General features: G+C 36.9%; 1 protein-coding gene across 6 annotated transcripts in view; it reads left to right on the top strand.

Annotated features, from left to right (window-relative positions):
• GTDC1 (glycosyltransferase like domain containing 1) overlaps nt 1-15,494 on the top strand; it is a 390,883-nt gene that overhangs the window by 96,867 nt on the left and 278,522 nt on the right. For 2 of the 6 annotated variants that reach the window (XM_042948685.1, XM_042948687.1), the window contains exon 1: nt 2,025-2,386. The exons of 1 other annotated variant lie outside the window; for it this stretch is intronic. The gene's annotated coding sequence lies outside the window, so the exon portion shown is untranslated. Of the gene's footprint in view, nt 1-119; nt 2,387-15,494 lie in introns of those variants that run through there. 3 more of the 6 variants (XM_042948683.1, XM_042948686.1, XM_042948688.1) reach the window with 3 other exon arrangements.

The raw sequence follows: 15,494 nt of genomic DNA, 5'->3' as shown, positions 1-15,494 counted from the left end.
TCTGGGAAATGGAGTTTTTAGCTTTGGACGTCCTATAGTAGAGGAATCTGGAGAGCAAGCTAGAGATGGAGTGCACCCTGGGTGCTTCTGGCTCTGATCTGTCATGAATTAGAGTCAAGATTCACTCAGGGCACCAGTCATCTGAAGGTTTGAGCATCGTGGATGGTCCACCTACAAGATGGCTCACATGTAAGCCTTTGTTGGTTGATTCTGGCTCTTTGGCAAGAGGCCATGTAGACTGTTCCATAGAGCTGTTTGTCCTCATGATGTGGCAACTTGCCTCACCCAGAGTGAGTGATCCAAGAGAGCAAGGAGCTAGCTGTAGTATCTTTTAGGACCTAGCCTCAGAAGTCAGATAACATCATTTCCAGGGCATTCTGTTTTTCATTCAAACCAACCCTCATGCAATGAGAAGGAACTACATGAAGGCATGAATTTCATGAGGTGAGGATTTGGGGCTCTCTTGGAGGTTGGCTACCATGCCTCCCCACATTCCCCATTGCCCATCTTCCTTTAACAGTAGAAATTGATCAAATTTATCTGTAGAAGAGAAAAACAATTGAAAAAAAATAGAAGGGAACTTGCCAAGAATTTGGATAGAATGTGGTTTTGTGTTGGATCTTAATGGTACCAAGTGCACAGTAGCTGCCAATTTTTTAAAAGATTCAGAAATGCTGTTCAGTTACTTGTTCTCAGGCTTCTCCTCTAAAGGCAGACAGTGTATCATAAAATTATAACTCAGTCTAGGTGTGTGTATTTTGATGTTTGAAGATAATGAGGTTGTGATATACTGTCTTCCAGAATAGCTCTCCCTCTCCTGTCCTCCTCTCTGAAATGAAGAGGTTTGACTTGCTGTCCCTGTGGTCCTTTCTCAGCCTCCATTTCCTAAGACCCTGACTAGCTTTGAGAACTGGAGTGAACATCTGTGACATACTGGATAGATGTAGGCCATTCTCCAATGCCTTGGTCACATCATCTTATTTCTTTCATATCATGTGTCACAAACTGAAATGATACTGCTGATGTGTATGTCTCCTTGCATCCTTCCTTCTCTTCCCAAAATCAAGCTCTAGCAGGGCAAGTTTTGTCTTGTTCACTGCTGAATTCCCAGCAACCAGTGCAGTGCCTAGTAGATGCTCAAGGGGTGGATGTCTAAATAAGAAAATGATTTTTCGAGGAAATGTATTACAAGATCATTATTTGTAATAGCCCACCTCAAAAGTTTTGTTTTGTGTTCTCCTTCTACTTGATTTACGTCTTCTGAGCCTTTCTCTTATCTTTTTTGTCCTTTTTTTTTTTTCCTTTTTTGGTGACTCCAGCTCAGGATTCTTTCTGTGGCTGTGAATGTTTTTGTCTTGTTCAGAGTTGGTGGCTGGAAGGGTCTCCATACTGATTTCTTTCTGAAATAGGTTATTTGGACTTCCTGAGTACTGTTTAATTAAGATAATTCTTTTTAGAGATGCTTTTGGTGATCCTGTGACTTTATGCTATGTATACGGTTTGGGAGACATATTTCTCATTGCTTTGCTAGCTCTTCCCTTTTATTTGCCATACAGATCCTTTTTGGATGAGTTACTATGTTAGTTTTGACCCTGTCAGTATTGATGGACCTAAGGATTCTGACTTTAATGTATACAGCATAGGAAAGTCACAATATCCACCCTTGGGTGTATTGTAAGATCTTACTGTCTTCACTGTGCATGGCTTGCAGAGAATACAGAGCTGTGTAAGTTAAGTAACAGCTCACACCTGATATAAAGCTCTCCCAGAAAGTAGTGTACTTACGGTATTTACCCAGATACAGAAGTGTCTGTGTACCTCCATTGTTTCCCTGGAGTGAAAACCCCAGACCTGGACTGATTATCCATATGCATTCCAACCTGTCTCTGAGATCTTAGACTATCCTCAGCAGAGGTTCTTGACAGCTTTTTGGATTATGGAGCTTTTTACAAATCTGACAAACTATTGACCTTCTCTCCAGAGAGGTATCCATTTACATAAACCCACACATTTTACATATATCATTTAGAAGTGTATAGACTCCTAAAGTTCATCCATGTACCAAGGTTAAGGACCTCTAATCTGAATTCTTCTTCTTAGTTTTGAGTTATAACTGATTTGGGAAAATTTGGAATGATTGAAAAGAAAAACTCTTATTAGTTAAGACTCAAAACATTTCTGTCCTTGGAGACTCTTCTTCCATCCTGGAATATTCAAGAATCAGAATACTGGATCATCCAAGCAAACTCTTGTCCAGATAAGGATTCAGAATTTAGGCTGGGCTTATTTTGAAGATAATATCTTAATTACGTCCTTTGATCTCACAGGTACCTCTGATTAGATTGGATATATGTAAAGAGGGAAATCACTGTTTCTGGATCATCAGGTGAGCACATGGGACTTCATTTTAATTTGTCCACTGAGTCAGTCCTCTGTCAGTATGTGGGTATTTCCTATCATCTGTTCTTTCTTTATTGCAGTGTGGGTCAGTGAGATGATAAATATTTCTTAAGTTTTACCAGATTACTTCCTCTGCTGCTTGAAGTCAGATTTCTTTATTTTAATTTTATCTCATTATTATTGCATATACTCACACTTCTGTAGCAGATAAAAATTCTCTGCTCTTCTTTTTATGTATATACTTTGGAGAGTTGTGGACAGCTCTCATATTGTTCCTTGGTTGTCAGCCAAGTTATACACATTTAACTCCTTTAATCTTTCTTTGTAATTCAGTCGGCTTGGCTGCTTTTTCTAGATTTTCCCCCATTTCATCTGCATCATTAATAAACAGAAAAAACATGTTATCGCCTGGCTTCTTCTACATACTTTCATTCTTTTTCCTTCCTGGTTTTGCGTCAGATTCCTCGTTGAACTAAAGCCAGCCAGACATCATTTCTCTGGGCCACTTTGGCAAAACATGAATGCCTTGCCTACAACTATCAGTGTCCCAGGCAGTAACAGCATCACCGGTATACACAAGAGGAGAGAAAGGGAACGTCAGGAGAACACTGAAGAGCGAAATGATACATTTTTCGATTCTGTGGCAGACCAGCCCATGCCACCCAGGGTAAATCTTGGTACCTGAAACCTTCCCCACAGGGTTTGTCCTCCCAAAGTGTGGTACACAGCACCAATTTGAATAATAAGAGAAGCCTGGGCTGTGTATTGTTTGTGAAGTTTGGCCACTGTTCTCACTCGGTTTCTTTTCCACACTCTCCCACTCCCACCCCTTTTCCCAACACTGATCGTGACTTGCTGTCAGAATCTGTGGCCATGAGCAAAACTGGGCGGGGGATCATTTTGTGGGAAATTAGATAGGTTCAGGTGGTAATGCCTCATGCTTCTGTGTGTCACATCTGAGGCAAGTGCTTTAGTTCTCGCTGTTTCTGTAACAGTCGTTGGTCTTCTTGTAACACCTGGTTCAGTGGAGATGTACAGGAGGAAGGGACAAGTGCACCTTTGGTGCTGTTCATCAATGCTGTATTAGTTTCACAACTTTGTTCCTGTCCTGATTGGCAGGGAGAAGCATACTGCTTCTAGATGATGCTGAGCTTAGTGTAAAATATGCCAGCATGGGATCTGGGCTTGTCACAGTTCATTTTTTCTTTTCATTTGGTTTGTAGAAAATGGACTTCTACCTCTACTTATCTTGTACATTAGAGAGAAAAGGGTCATACGTCTAGCTGATGGCTTATTGGTGTTTTTACTCACCAGATTCAGGTAGTGTATTTAGTTGAAGCTTGCAACAGCACACGCTCGGCTTTCTCGTTTGTGTTAGCTTTGCTCCTAGTACAGAATTGAATAGGATAGAAGAGACGGTTTTCCTGTTTGTCTCTGTGGCAACTTTCTAGATGATTTGTGGTTTAATCCTTTAAACATTTTTGATCATTTATCACCTCTTTTCTTGTAAAGGCATAAAATATTCAGATACTACTGTTACAATCTTTTAATCAGGTTATTTTATTTTGAGGAAATCAAGGTCAGAATAACAGCTGACACAGTTGCCTCTGAATAGTGACCTAAAAATTACGACACTTCTGTTAGTTTTCTGTCTGACTTTATGGCCTTCGTTCATCTATCAGATTTTAGATAAGATCATGTGATTGTGAGTCACATATTTCTTGATCTCTGGCTTCTTGAATAGGTAAGCATGCAACCTGGACCCCTTTAGGTCTGATTCTTTAAAAAATGTTAATCTCTCATGTGCCTTTAAACTGCCGACAGCGTTGTACCCAAGTTAATTTCTTTACGCAATTGGTAGATTCTTCAGCATAACTTTTGTTTCTTGAGTCTTTTCAAGACCTGTCAAAGAAAACAAAATGCTAACCTGACTTTAAGGGGCAAAAAAAATCCTCCCCCCTCCCGGCCCCGTACTATATTATTCTTTGTTCTCTATGTGCATCAAAGTGACAATCCCACACTGTCTCAATTGAGGGAGTCTAGCACAAAATAAAAAACAGCCTGGCACTGTTCTAGGCTGGGAGCCAAAATGTTTTGTGTAGCTTGGTTCTGGCAGTGGTTTTCATAAGGCAGAGGGTCTACCCTCCCAGCACCACTGAAGGAAGGCAAGCAGGCTTAGTCTCTCCTGCTTCTCCCATTTCTTTTCCTTCCTTTTCCTCTTCCTTCATGTAGAGCACCATAGGAGAACAACAAAGCAACTTTTTCTTAAATAGAAACACCGTTCTCCTCACAACTTCCCTGTTTACTAAATGGCATTGTTCCTTAGGGAAGCTTGTGTTAAATCTCCCTTTTCCAGCTCTTAGAGATTTCCTTCACAGTTGGCATTTTTGCCACGCTTTTCAGAAACCCCTTCTGAATATTGCTAACTTTGGTCCTGTTGACATGGTATTTTTGATTGATTGGAATCCTGTCTTCCTTCGCAGCTTCTTATTTGAATGGAAACTCTTGAAGATAACTTGGTGGTTTTAAATGGATTTTTATGCCAAGATAGCTCTTGTTGAAACCCAAAAGTCTGCCATTGTTTTCTATTTTTGTCTAAAACTCAGGGTCAGCTTTTAGCATTTGTGAATTGAATACTCATTTTTAGAATGTCTGATAAGTTTAGGTAAGCAAGTTAACTTCCATTAAATATAAAGATGTGCATTAAAAATTTTTTCCTTTGAAATGAAAATGCAAGGTTAAGCAGAGTGCTTTTAGGTTTCCCAGTTCTTTCTAAATTATGGCTAGGGACCTATTATTACAAGGAGTGTGAACAGGTAGCATTATGATTTTTAAGTGATGATTTGAGCAGGAGACTAGGTTTTCACTATGAGCAAGCATTCTATGAAATTTCGTAGAATGTTCCTCAAAATGCAAATGTGTTTTCTGTTGTATTAAGCAAAAACAAATGACTGACTTTCAAGTGCTCTATTTTAAAAATTAGTGTTTTGCAATCAAGATAAGAATAGTTAAATAGGCAGAATATGTTTTCTAAAGAGGAGATTGATATTATTGTGACTGATTTTTATTTTAAAAACTTGTCAATGATTTTTGGCAATAAGAAAATGACTTTGGGAGGAAAAATTCATGAATTTTTGTTAATGGTATAACAAATGTGACCGAAAAGAAAGTAAATATGGTTCCTGTTAGAATTATTAATGTGAAACATTTTTATATACCACATATACTGGGAAATAGACCTATTATGCATACATTAAGATAAACTTGTACAATCTAAGTGTTGTTTTTTTTTTCCCTAGAGATTTATTTTTAATTTAGAAAATGCTTTAAAATCATTGAAAGGATTTGTAAAACAGGTATATGAGAAGTATGCATTAAATAAACTCACCTGTTATTTTCTCTCAATCTCAAGACAGGTTCAGCAACATATTGGCTCATTAATTTCACAAAACAAACAAGTACCCACATTGCTTTATATGTATAATGCACATGTTAATAAATGCTAACAATTCTCCGTTCCCCCCAATGCTGTTTTTTTGACTTGTATTTAAGTGCCCTTTTCTGTAGAGTAGCTAAAATCAATCTGGGTGAGATGCCTGTTAAGTTATATCAATTAAGTCTTTAGGTCAACATTTTACATTTTAGACGTGTGACATTTTTTAGAAGGAAAGCCAGTGAAACTTTTTTTTTTCTTGGTCCTCTTAAGTGCGTGACTGTCTGTCTGGAGTCCTCTGTGCCCAGGTGTGATGGTATAGACCAAAAGCTTATTCTCTATGTTCACCTGTATGTTTATTGCATATTAAATACTATGCATTCACTTTAAATACATTTTCTCCAGTGCTATAATTTTGATTTGCAATTAAGCCCTTTGTCTTTTCTGTGTTAGGAGCATATCTTTCAGTGACTTAGGAATTGCAACACGAATTGTTGTATTTATTTGTTTATTCTAACTATACACAGGGGCATAGTACAATATATTTAAGACCTGTAATGTTTGAGTGTTTGAGCAGGGTTTTTTTTTTGTTTTTTTTTTTTTTTTGTAAATACTATTGAGCTTTTCCTTTTTGTAGGTAATAAATTCTACAGTTTTGTTTAATGCAGAACATATATCAAAGCTGTATCTTTATGGTTTGACATTATATGGTTTGCAGGAATTACTGTTTAGTAACTTAATCATATTTGTAGCAACCTGGAAAAAGAGCTTTATTGAGGGATGTCAGCAAAGTTGGATAAATACTAAATTCATTATTTTAACCAGGATTTTATGTTATTGTATTAGATAGCATGTTTATAATTATGAGTAGTGTTTTGTTTCATTGGAGTATCACTTCAGGTTTTAAACGTTACTCCAGGGTAGGTGGCTTGAATATTTTGTTTGATGTCAAATATTGGTAACCTATAATAACAGATGTGGATTTCTGAATTTATGTGGTCAAAGATATTAGTAATCTTCCCTTACACGTGTGGTACAGACTTCAGTGTTAAATTTTGTTAGAGAGTATTACAAGAACGCGTGTGTGTTAATTCGGTCGTTTGGTTCTTCCTCTAATTTTTGATACATTTTAATTCCCCCTGCCTGACATATTATCATTCTGTAGAATACTGTCACAAGTATTTCATATGTTTTCTGTGGCATCTCACACTGCTCACTTTTTATCCATAGTACCATATGAGTTCCCCCTTTCAGGTTTGCGCTGCATATTTTAAGCTGCTGATAGTGTAAGTACATTGCAAGGTAAAGTGACATTTAGCTTTTTGAGCTAGTCTCATTTTTAGCATGAAAGCAGGGTGGTTCCCCCCGCCCCCCATCTTCTCGTATTTCCCATTAAAACAAAGAAATTCAACAAAAAAGCAAACAAAGAAATTCAGAGATTTGGCTACAGCAGCAATTGAAATGCATCAAAAAGTGGCTACTACAATACAGTTTTATTAATGAATGATCTACATTGGTTCCAGCTGTGTCCATGTGATTAGGCCTTCACCAGGCAGCCATGGGTATTTCCCTATTGCTTTTATTTGATTTCCAAGAATGTGTCATCTGTTACATCAGCCCCTGCCAATATGCCCCCTGTAAAAGTGTTTTGTTTTCTTTTTCCTTCCAAATTTCTGAAGCATAAGTTGAATACCCACACATATCCCTGCCGAAATATTGTTTCTAGTGAATAGTGGCCTAGGTTTCTATGCCTGGTGTTGCATACCAAAATTCCAGAATATAAATTAAAGTAAATGTTTATTAAGTTTATCAGTAAATGCTCAGAAGTGTGGTTGCCTGGTAATGCTAAAGATAGACTATTTTCGCTTTTACGTTTCCATCTTAATATTTTATTACAGTGGTATAATGTGTTATAGAGGTGGACAAGCTTGCAGATTGAAATGGGGATCGTCCAGATTGTTCCCTTCCCTGGACCATATGGTATAGTTCTAAAAGCCTTTTGTACGCTGTCTGTTCAGTTTATTGTAAACTCAATCTTTAGTGCACCTAAAAAGATAACCAAATAAAAATGGGCCTCAGAAAAAGGACTTGATATCATGTAAGGGTCTAGAAATACTTGTTTTAAAGGAGATAACTGCAGATGAAATTGAAGTTGAGATGATATAAACAAAGGAGACTTGTCATTCTCTGAATATGCTTTTGAGTTCATATGGATTGACCAGGATTGCCTTTGAATGCTGGTTTTAAAATGAAGGAATTTATGTTCTCTGACTATACTTATTATCCTTATTTATTTTATTCTTGCAGTCTCATGAAGAAGAGAATATAGCTTTTATCTGTTTTACAGAGGAAGCTTCTACCTAGGAACAGTGCCAAAAATATATATAAGCCCCAGGTTTTATGAATATATAGGGTTTTTTTTTTTTTTAAATTGATTTCGGTGAGAATTTAGGGCTAAAACTTTCAATTATTTCACCCTTTAACTGTTACCTCTACTCAGATTATTGAAAACTTTCTAATTCCTTTCCCCCACCCCCAACTTGACCTATTATGGTTCCATAATTCTATTTTAGGAAAATGGGATAAGAGATTGCTTATCCCATATGCTAAGACTCTTTAAAAGCTGGGAATGAGATGATTTCTCCTGACTCTCACTCCCCTTCCCTCTAAAGTAAGCTACTGTTAGAGAGGAGCATTAGACATTATCCATTGCTTTTTGGCACAAGAGATTTGAAGCTGAAATTCTACCAAATGAGGGAAAAAAAAAGGAGAGCCTGTGAAGAACATGATTCTTTACTCTATCATTACCCTGAACCACTGAAAGGGTAACTGAGAGGAACTCAAATGTTATTGGAATGTGTAATTTTCCTTTGAATGGCCACAGTGAAATATATTTGAACAAAAAAGGCAGAAAAAGTATATGTGGCTTATGGAGTGATGGTGATTGAAATGAATGAATCTTTCCAGCACTCTAAGATAGAAACTATTCCAAGAATGGTACACATTCAAAATGTGTCCAACAGAAACTTATACAGACTATTACCTTAAGGAGCTTACTAGAGAGAAGTGGAATAGCATAATAATTTAATAATGGTAGTGGTAAATTGGACCCCAAATATATTTGGGATATATATTTTTTTAAGTTTGAAAAATTTTTAAAAACGGAGAAACTGATTTCGGTTTGCAGAGGAAGTCTTTCCTATTAAAAAAAATACTGTTATCTTGTGGTCTTTCATTTATTCAGAAGCTGCTTTCTAAAGTGCTCGCACAATTGAAAGCATAGTTTACACTGTGAAATAAACTAGGTTCCTTGTTCCTTCTCTCTTTTCATTCTCCTTCCTTACTCCGTTCCTAATCTTTGGCTATTTGATTCTATGTGTATATTGCATTTGTGAATGATATATATACCACACCATAAAAAATATTACTTTATAGATTTGAGGATCAGTTAAGAAGGGAAATAAAAATCTTGTAATGACTATGCAACAAATAGATTTCTGTGGAAGAATTAGAACATGCTTATTTACATAATCCACATTACTGAAAATTGTAGGACAATTGTAGAAATGTAAATTCAAAATTGTTTTTATTTCTTCTAGCTGGGAAGAACTAGATCATAGCATAAGCTGAGGAAGGGGGAGCCATAGATAGTTTAACTCAAATCCTTCCTCTTTGCTGCAGCTTCCTTTTTAATGGTAAAAATGCCTCTGGCTCCAGAGAGTAGAAAATCTTACTGACTCTGACTGAAATGAGGAAGGGTTTTATTTGTCTCATAAGAAGTCTGGAGGCAGTTAATTCACAGATAGCTGATGCCATCAGGGACCCAGGTAGCATCTCGTTTTCCCACATCCTTAGCATGTAACTTGCCTTTTATTACACAAATGACTTTTGTTCCTCCAGAAATTGTGCTTACCTTCAAGCAGGAAGAAAAGTGAAGGATTCTCAGAAGCGCTTTCCTCATGGGGAGCCGCCTCTTTTTTTTTTTTTTTTTAAGAAAGGGATGTCTAAGAAAAAAGAAAGAAAGAAAGGGATGTCTGCTCATGGGGGACATCTCCTTGGCCAAAAGTCTGTCACATAAGTACTTCTAGAATGAGATAAAAAGTTTTTAGCCATCTTGTTTCTATTTTGGAGGAAGACAGGGAAAAGGAGAATGGGAATGAAGGTTGAGTGAGCTCTCCGAGTTCTCTGCCATAATTCTCAATTCTTTTGTATGATGAGTTGCTTGGACCTTTGAACTTTCTGGGTACTTGGTGTATATAGTAACTTGTTGGTTCCCTTTTGATATAAGTACGTATGTTTTGGTTTTGTAATGTTATTTCTGTGTCTGACAACAGGAACTGTAACTGGGTCACCTTGGTGTCTTTACACTCACCACAGTGCCTAGATGTGGGTCTTCACTCAACACTTGTTGAATGAATGGATGGATGAGTATTAGGAAACATATTATATTTGTAATATTATTGGTGTAAATCATTTATGCCTATAAGGGATATAGTGATAGTTTTAATTTGTGAGGGGTTGTGGACTACATTTTATTGATTTGTCTGTTACTGCTAAGGGAAAATCAAAGTTGCAAAGTTGTTTTGAGTGGAAGGTGCTTAGTTACAAAGGTTATAGGAGAATCCTCAAAATGACTTAGTACCAGTGCTTTTGCTGGAGTACATTATTCCATGAGTAAATAAAAATATAATTTCCTTTTAACCCTTTGCATAGACTATTGTTTAAACAAGGATATCTTGCATTTGTCATATATTAAGATCTCAGTTTTTGAAGAAGTAAGCGATTTGAACTTATCAATATGGTAGGAAATTTGATAACTTACATTATTGATGTTGATTTACAGGAAGGAGTTGTTACAGCCTTGGTAGCCTCATGGCAAAGAGCCTACTGTGTCACATCTTATCCTAGGTGGCATTTTAATTAATGGTTTTAATTCTTAGAGTGACAGCTTCATATTTTTTTAATCCACATACAAATAGTAATGTACAATTGAAGAATATGTCTAAAAGAAACACTAAGAAGTCATCTTTACATCTGCTTGCTTTGTTTAATCTGTCTTAGAGGAAAGCAGGCTACCTCTTCGTTCAAAATCTGCAGAAGAAATGGCTGAGTGTAACTTGATAGGGTGAATCAGTGCCTCACAACTTGTCCAATGTCTAACTGAAATTCCTTTTGTTGTATTTCCGTTCTGTTTCTGTTATTTTGGCCTCAGAGGACAAAGAAATCAACTATCCACTGTCTCCCATGCAACATTCCCTATATAGCACCATTTTAATAAATTCCTCCCTTTTCATTCATCATGGCAGGGTTGCTGGTACCTTAATTACTAAAACAACCTGTGCATGGATAGAACTTATCTCAAAGCAGGGAATGTATTCAAGTATCTGGAACTTAAATTTTCTATCTGAGCAGTTTATAGTCACTGAAAATAAAGGAAGCCCTTTTAACATTCAGAAGCAGTTCTGGAGAGAGTTCCTACATAATCACAATTTAGGCAAGATAGTTTCCTAGATTTGGACTCAGAATTGGGTACTGATTGTCTGTTTTGGCCTTTAAGCTGCTCTTTTGGTCCTACTTTTGGGGCCAATGCTTTGCGCTTAAAAAAGCGTGTTCAGCCCTTTTTCACCTTTATATTCTCAGTGATCACTATAGTATCTGGCACTTAACAGGACCTAAAACTTTGTTAAATGAATTGTTTTAGTATCCCTTGGTAATGCTTCCTAATACAGGTACCTTTAGGCTTTACATTTCCCCATTCCTCTTTATTTTTCTGCCTGATGAGCACCCATAGTTAATTTTGTGTTGTCTTTATCTTCTTATTCAATAATATCTGCTATGGTTCATAACTTACTTGAATAGTTAAATACAGTGGTAATGCCTGGACAATTCAGTTTATGATGCTGCTCTAATTTTTATCTAGAAATCTCTTTTTTCCCTTTCTCATAAAGTGAGAACTTATTGTAGCCTATGGAGGAGAATTCAAGAGTATGTTAGTTGAGTGCCTATTGTGTGTAAGGCACTTTGCTGGATAATGAATAGATATAAACATAAGTTGTGCATAGACTTTGCTGCCAAGGAATTGAAATCTGGTTGACCAGACACATATATACGGTGTAACTGTTGTCCAGGTGGGATTGTGGTAACTGCTCTAATTGGGGTATAAGCCAAGTTTGGTGGTACCACAGAGGAAGGAGTAATTGCTTCTGACTGGCTGAATATAGGTGAGCAATTGACTTAAGCTTTTGCAGATGAGATGTAATTTGAATGGAGTCTTGAACTATGTGTAGGAATTTGACAGGTGGTAAAAGTGAATGGGTTCTAGGAAGAACGCACTAACAGTGCTTGGAGGTGGAAATGTGTATGGAATGTTCTAAAAATTGTGTTCAGGTAATGGTGTGTCTGTGAGAGTGACAGGAATCGAAGCTGAAAGGGAGCTTGGCACCAAATTGTCAAGGGTCTTATGTCTTGCTAAGGATTATTTTCTCTTTCTTCTGTAGAAAAAATCAGAGGTGTTTGAGTGGAGGGCTGACATTAAGTTTCAGAAAAATGGAAACATTAAATGTAGCGGCAGGGAGGGAGGACAGTCAGAAGCTGATGCCTACTTGAGGTTGAAGAAGATGAGGGAGGCTGGCGGCTCAAGGGCTTGGAAGAAAGACCTGATATCAGGGGTCTGGGGTGAGTCAGCCAAAAGCACTGTGGGTTGTTGATTTGTCGAGTTGTACAGCAGTATCCTGGCTCCCAATAGAGGGCATTTTCAGTTTTTAGCCTCCTTTCCACCTACATCATTTTGGAATACTCTAGAACATGCCACCTGTCCTCACACCTGGGAGATCAAGTATTTCAGCCTGAATTTGAGAAGAAAGTAAAAGGAGGAAAAAAAGGGTTGAATGGTTGTTAAGGGAGCCAAGAATTATCTGCACATTTCTTCAACTCCTCTTTAGAGTGGGGGTCTTGGCCCTTAGTACTTTCTTTCTGGGCTCTTGGTTCATCGTCTTGAAGTAGAACTTGATTTTGGTCTCTCTTTGAGACCCAGCTGAAATGTTTTATAACATTTATCACTCTGTATTGTAATTATATCCAGGTCTGAGGCCAGAAACGATATTTGGGTCATCTTGATATCAAAAACACTTAGCATAACTTTTATTTTTTTTTATTTTTTTTATTTTTTTAAAAAAATTTTTTTTTCAACGTTTTTTATTTATTTTTGGGACAGAGAGAGACAGAGCATGAACGGGGGAGGGGCAGAGAGAGAGGGAGACACAGAATCAGAAACAGGCTCCAGGCTCCGAGCCATCAGCCCAGAGCCTGACGCGGGGCTCGAACTCACGGACCGCGAGATCGTGACCTGGCTGAAGTCGGACGCTTAACCGACTGCGCCACCCAGGCGCCCCTAGCATAACTTTTAGAATGCAGTCATTCAGTGAATGCTGAATAAAGCACATTTGTTTATGCTTTCCAGTCACACAGACCTTCTTACTCTCCGTACATGCCAAGCATGTTCCATCTCAGGATCTTGCTGTGCCTGCTGCCCGGAAGGCTTTAGATCCAGATCTTTTTAGCAACCCCCACTCTTATGGTTTCTGTTTAGATGCCATTTCATCGGGGAGGTGTCCTCTGACAACCCAATATAAAATACCACCCTTTCCCAGCCCCAGGCCTCGGCAACCGGATCCTTCATTACCTTGTGCTTTTTTTTTTTTTTTCAATAGCACCTGTACCCTCTGAGCTACATTTACTTGATGATTGTCTTTTTACTCCAATTAGAAAGCAATTTCCTGTGATAACAGGAACATTTGTTTTGTCACCTAATTTACCCACAACACCTGGAACAATGCTGGGCGCATAGTGGGCACAATAAATATTTGCTAAAGGAATGAATGAATGGTAAAGATCAGACTGAAAAGGATAATAAACACAAGTGTGCCAGTTTGTTTACAGCTTCATGCAAGCAATGGTATTGTTGTTATAACTTTTATAATATCAAATCATTAGTATTGCTCTCAGAAAACAAAAACAAATTCTGTTTTCTATAGATTGCGCCTGTGAAATCTAATTATGGATTAGTTTTTGTTTTAAAAATATTTGAATGCCAAGCATATCCAGTCAGAAAACACTTTTTTTATCCATGCCAGCTTAATTTTTAAGGCAGTGAAATGGAAGACTGTCATTTCAGCAAGCAACTTATTTTCATTTGTGAGAATGGAATATTTTGAATATTCTAATTGATTTTTGAGGGTGATTTTACAAGAAAATAATCCTAGTTTCTGTACATTGTACATTTGCCTTTAAGACAGAAAAAACCTAGAAACAGGCATGGAAATTATTTTCCCAGAAAGTTGAGCGCTTACAGCTTCCTGATCAATGTCAGGAGGAGGGGTCAGTCAGTTCCAACATAAAAGGTAAATCTTGAGACACTGAAAACTTTAAAGATTTGGTTTAAAAAATTATTTTATATGTATATTTAAAGTTTGGAAAGAGATCCTAGACTGCCAGTCATGAGCCCAAGCCTCTATTTTATTGTATTTTACTGCAAATTCACTTGGATATTTTTCCAGAAATCTTAAGTCTGTAATTTGGCTGTAAAAAAGTTGGTTATCAAATCAATATTATTATATGGCTTTTAGTGTCATAAGAATTCCCTTTTGGAAACCCATAAAAACTCATTTTTTCTCACCATAAACTTTATCTGTCACTTTTCTGTAAGGTCAGAGTACTAATGCTGGAGGTGATCTGCTCTGGGACAGAGAGTCAACATAGTGGTCATAAAGTTAAAAAATGCCACATGGTGCTTTCCTGAGATTAGGGTTTCTTTTTCATATCAAGTCGGTGCTAATTTTAAAATATGGAAAGTTACAGGTTGATCACTATATTCTTAGTGTCCCTTTAAAAATAGACAAAATGATAAGCTTGGCCCTCATTTTCGCAGTTTCATATTTTTATTAGTACTTTTGTGTTTTGTGGAGGTTAATTCTTAATTATTTGTATACTTCTAATGGCAGGTTTTTTTTTTCTTTTTCCTTCTAGATTTCTAAGCTAAAATTTTCAGGATAGATGGTTTTAAAGATGAACTATGATGAAATTGTTGCACTGGAAAACAATTCCAGGAATAATACTTTCTTATTATTTGAAATATGTTTCATGTTTTCATAGCATTTAAATTGTAAAAAGTACTAGGACCTGGGGGTTCCATTTAAAACCATTTCTCTACTAAGTCTGAGTTGCTGTTGGGTTAATGTATATTGAGTATCCATTCAACTATTGCATGTATATAAATATAGGAAAAATATGAGTGATTATGAAAGGAGGCAGTCTTTTAAAATTGCAAGACTGTGTCTGTAGTAGTTGACTATGCAATCAGTCCCTCCTTTAACGTGTTTAACACATATGGATGATTACTCAATAGCATGTTGCTGCTTTTTTAATACATTTTGGAAATTAAGTGTGAAACTAGAAGTTCTTTTCAATTTTATGCACCTTTATTAAATATTTCCCCCTTAGTTCAAGACACAAATCTAATTATTTAAGGCACAGATTAATTTTGACACTTTACTTGAACTTTAAAACTCTGAGTCTGTACTATATCTGTCCCTATTCAAAACCGTAAGTGCCAAATAGTATTTTAGTTTCTAATATTCTCTGTCAGAGTGCAGCTTCACATTCC

This window comes from Panthera leo, chromosome C1 (assembly GCF_018350215.1).
Source record: "Panthera leo isolate Ple1 chromosome C1, P.leo_Ple1_pat1.1, whole genome shotgun sequence".
NCBI lineage: Eukaryota > Metazoa > Chordata > Mammalia > Carnivora > Felidae > Panthera > Panthera leo.
The sequence above is the reverse complement of the archived record's forward strand: the minus strand, read 5'-3'. Positions and strand labels throughout refer to the sequence as shown.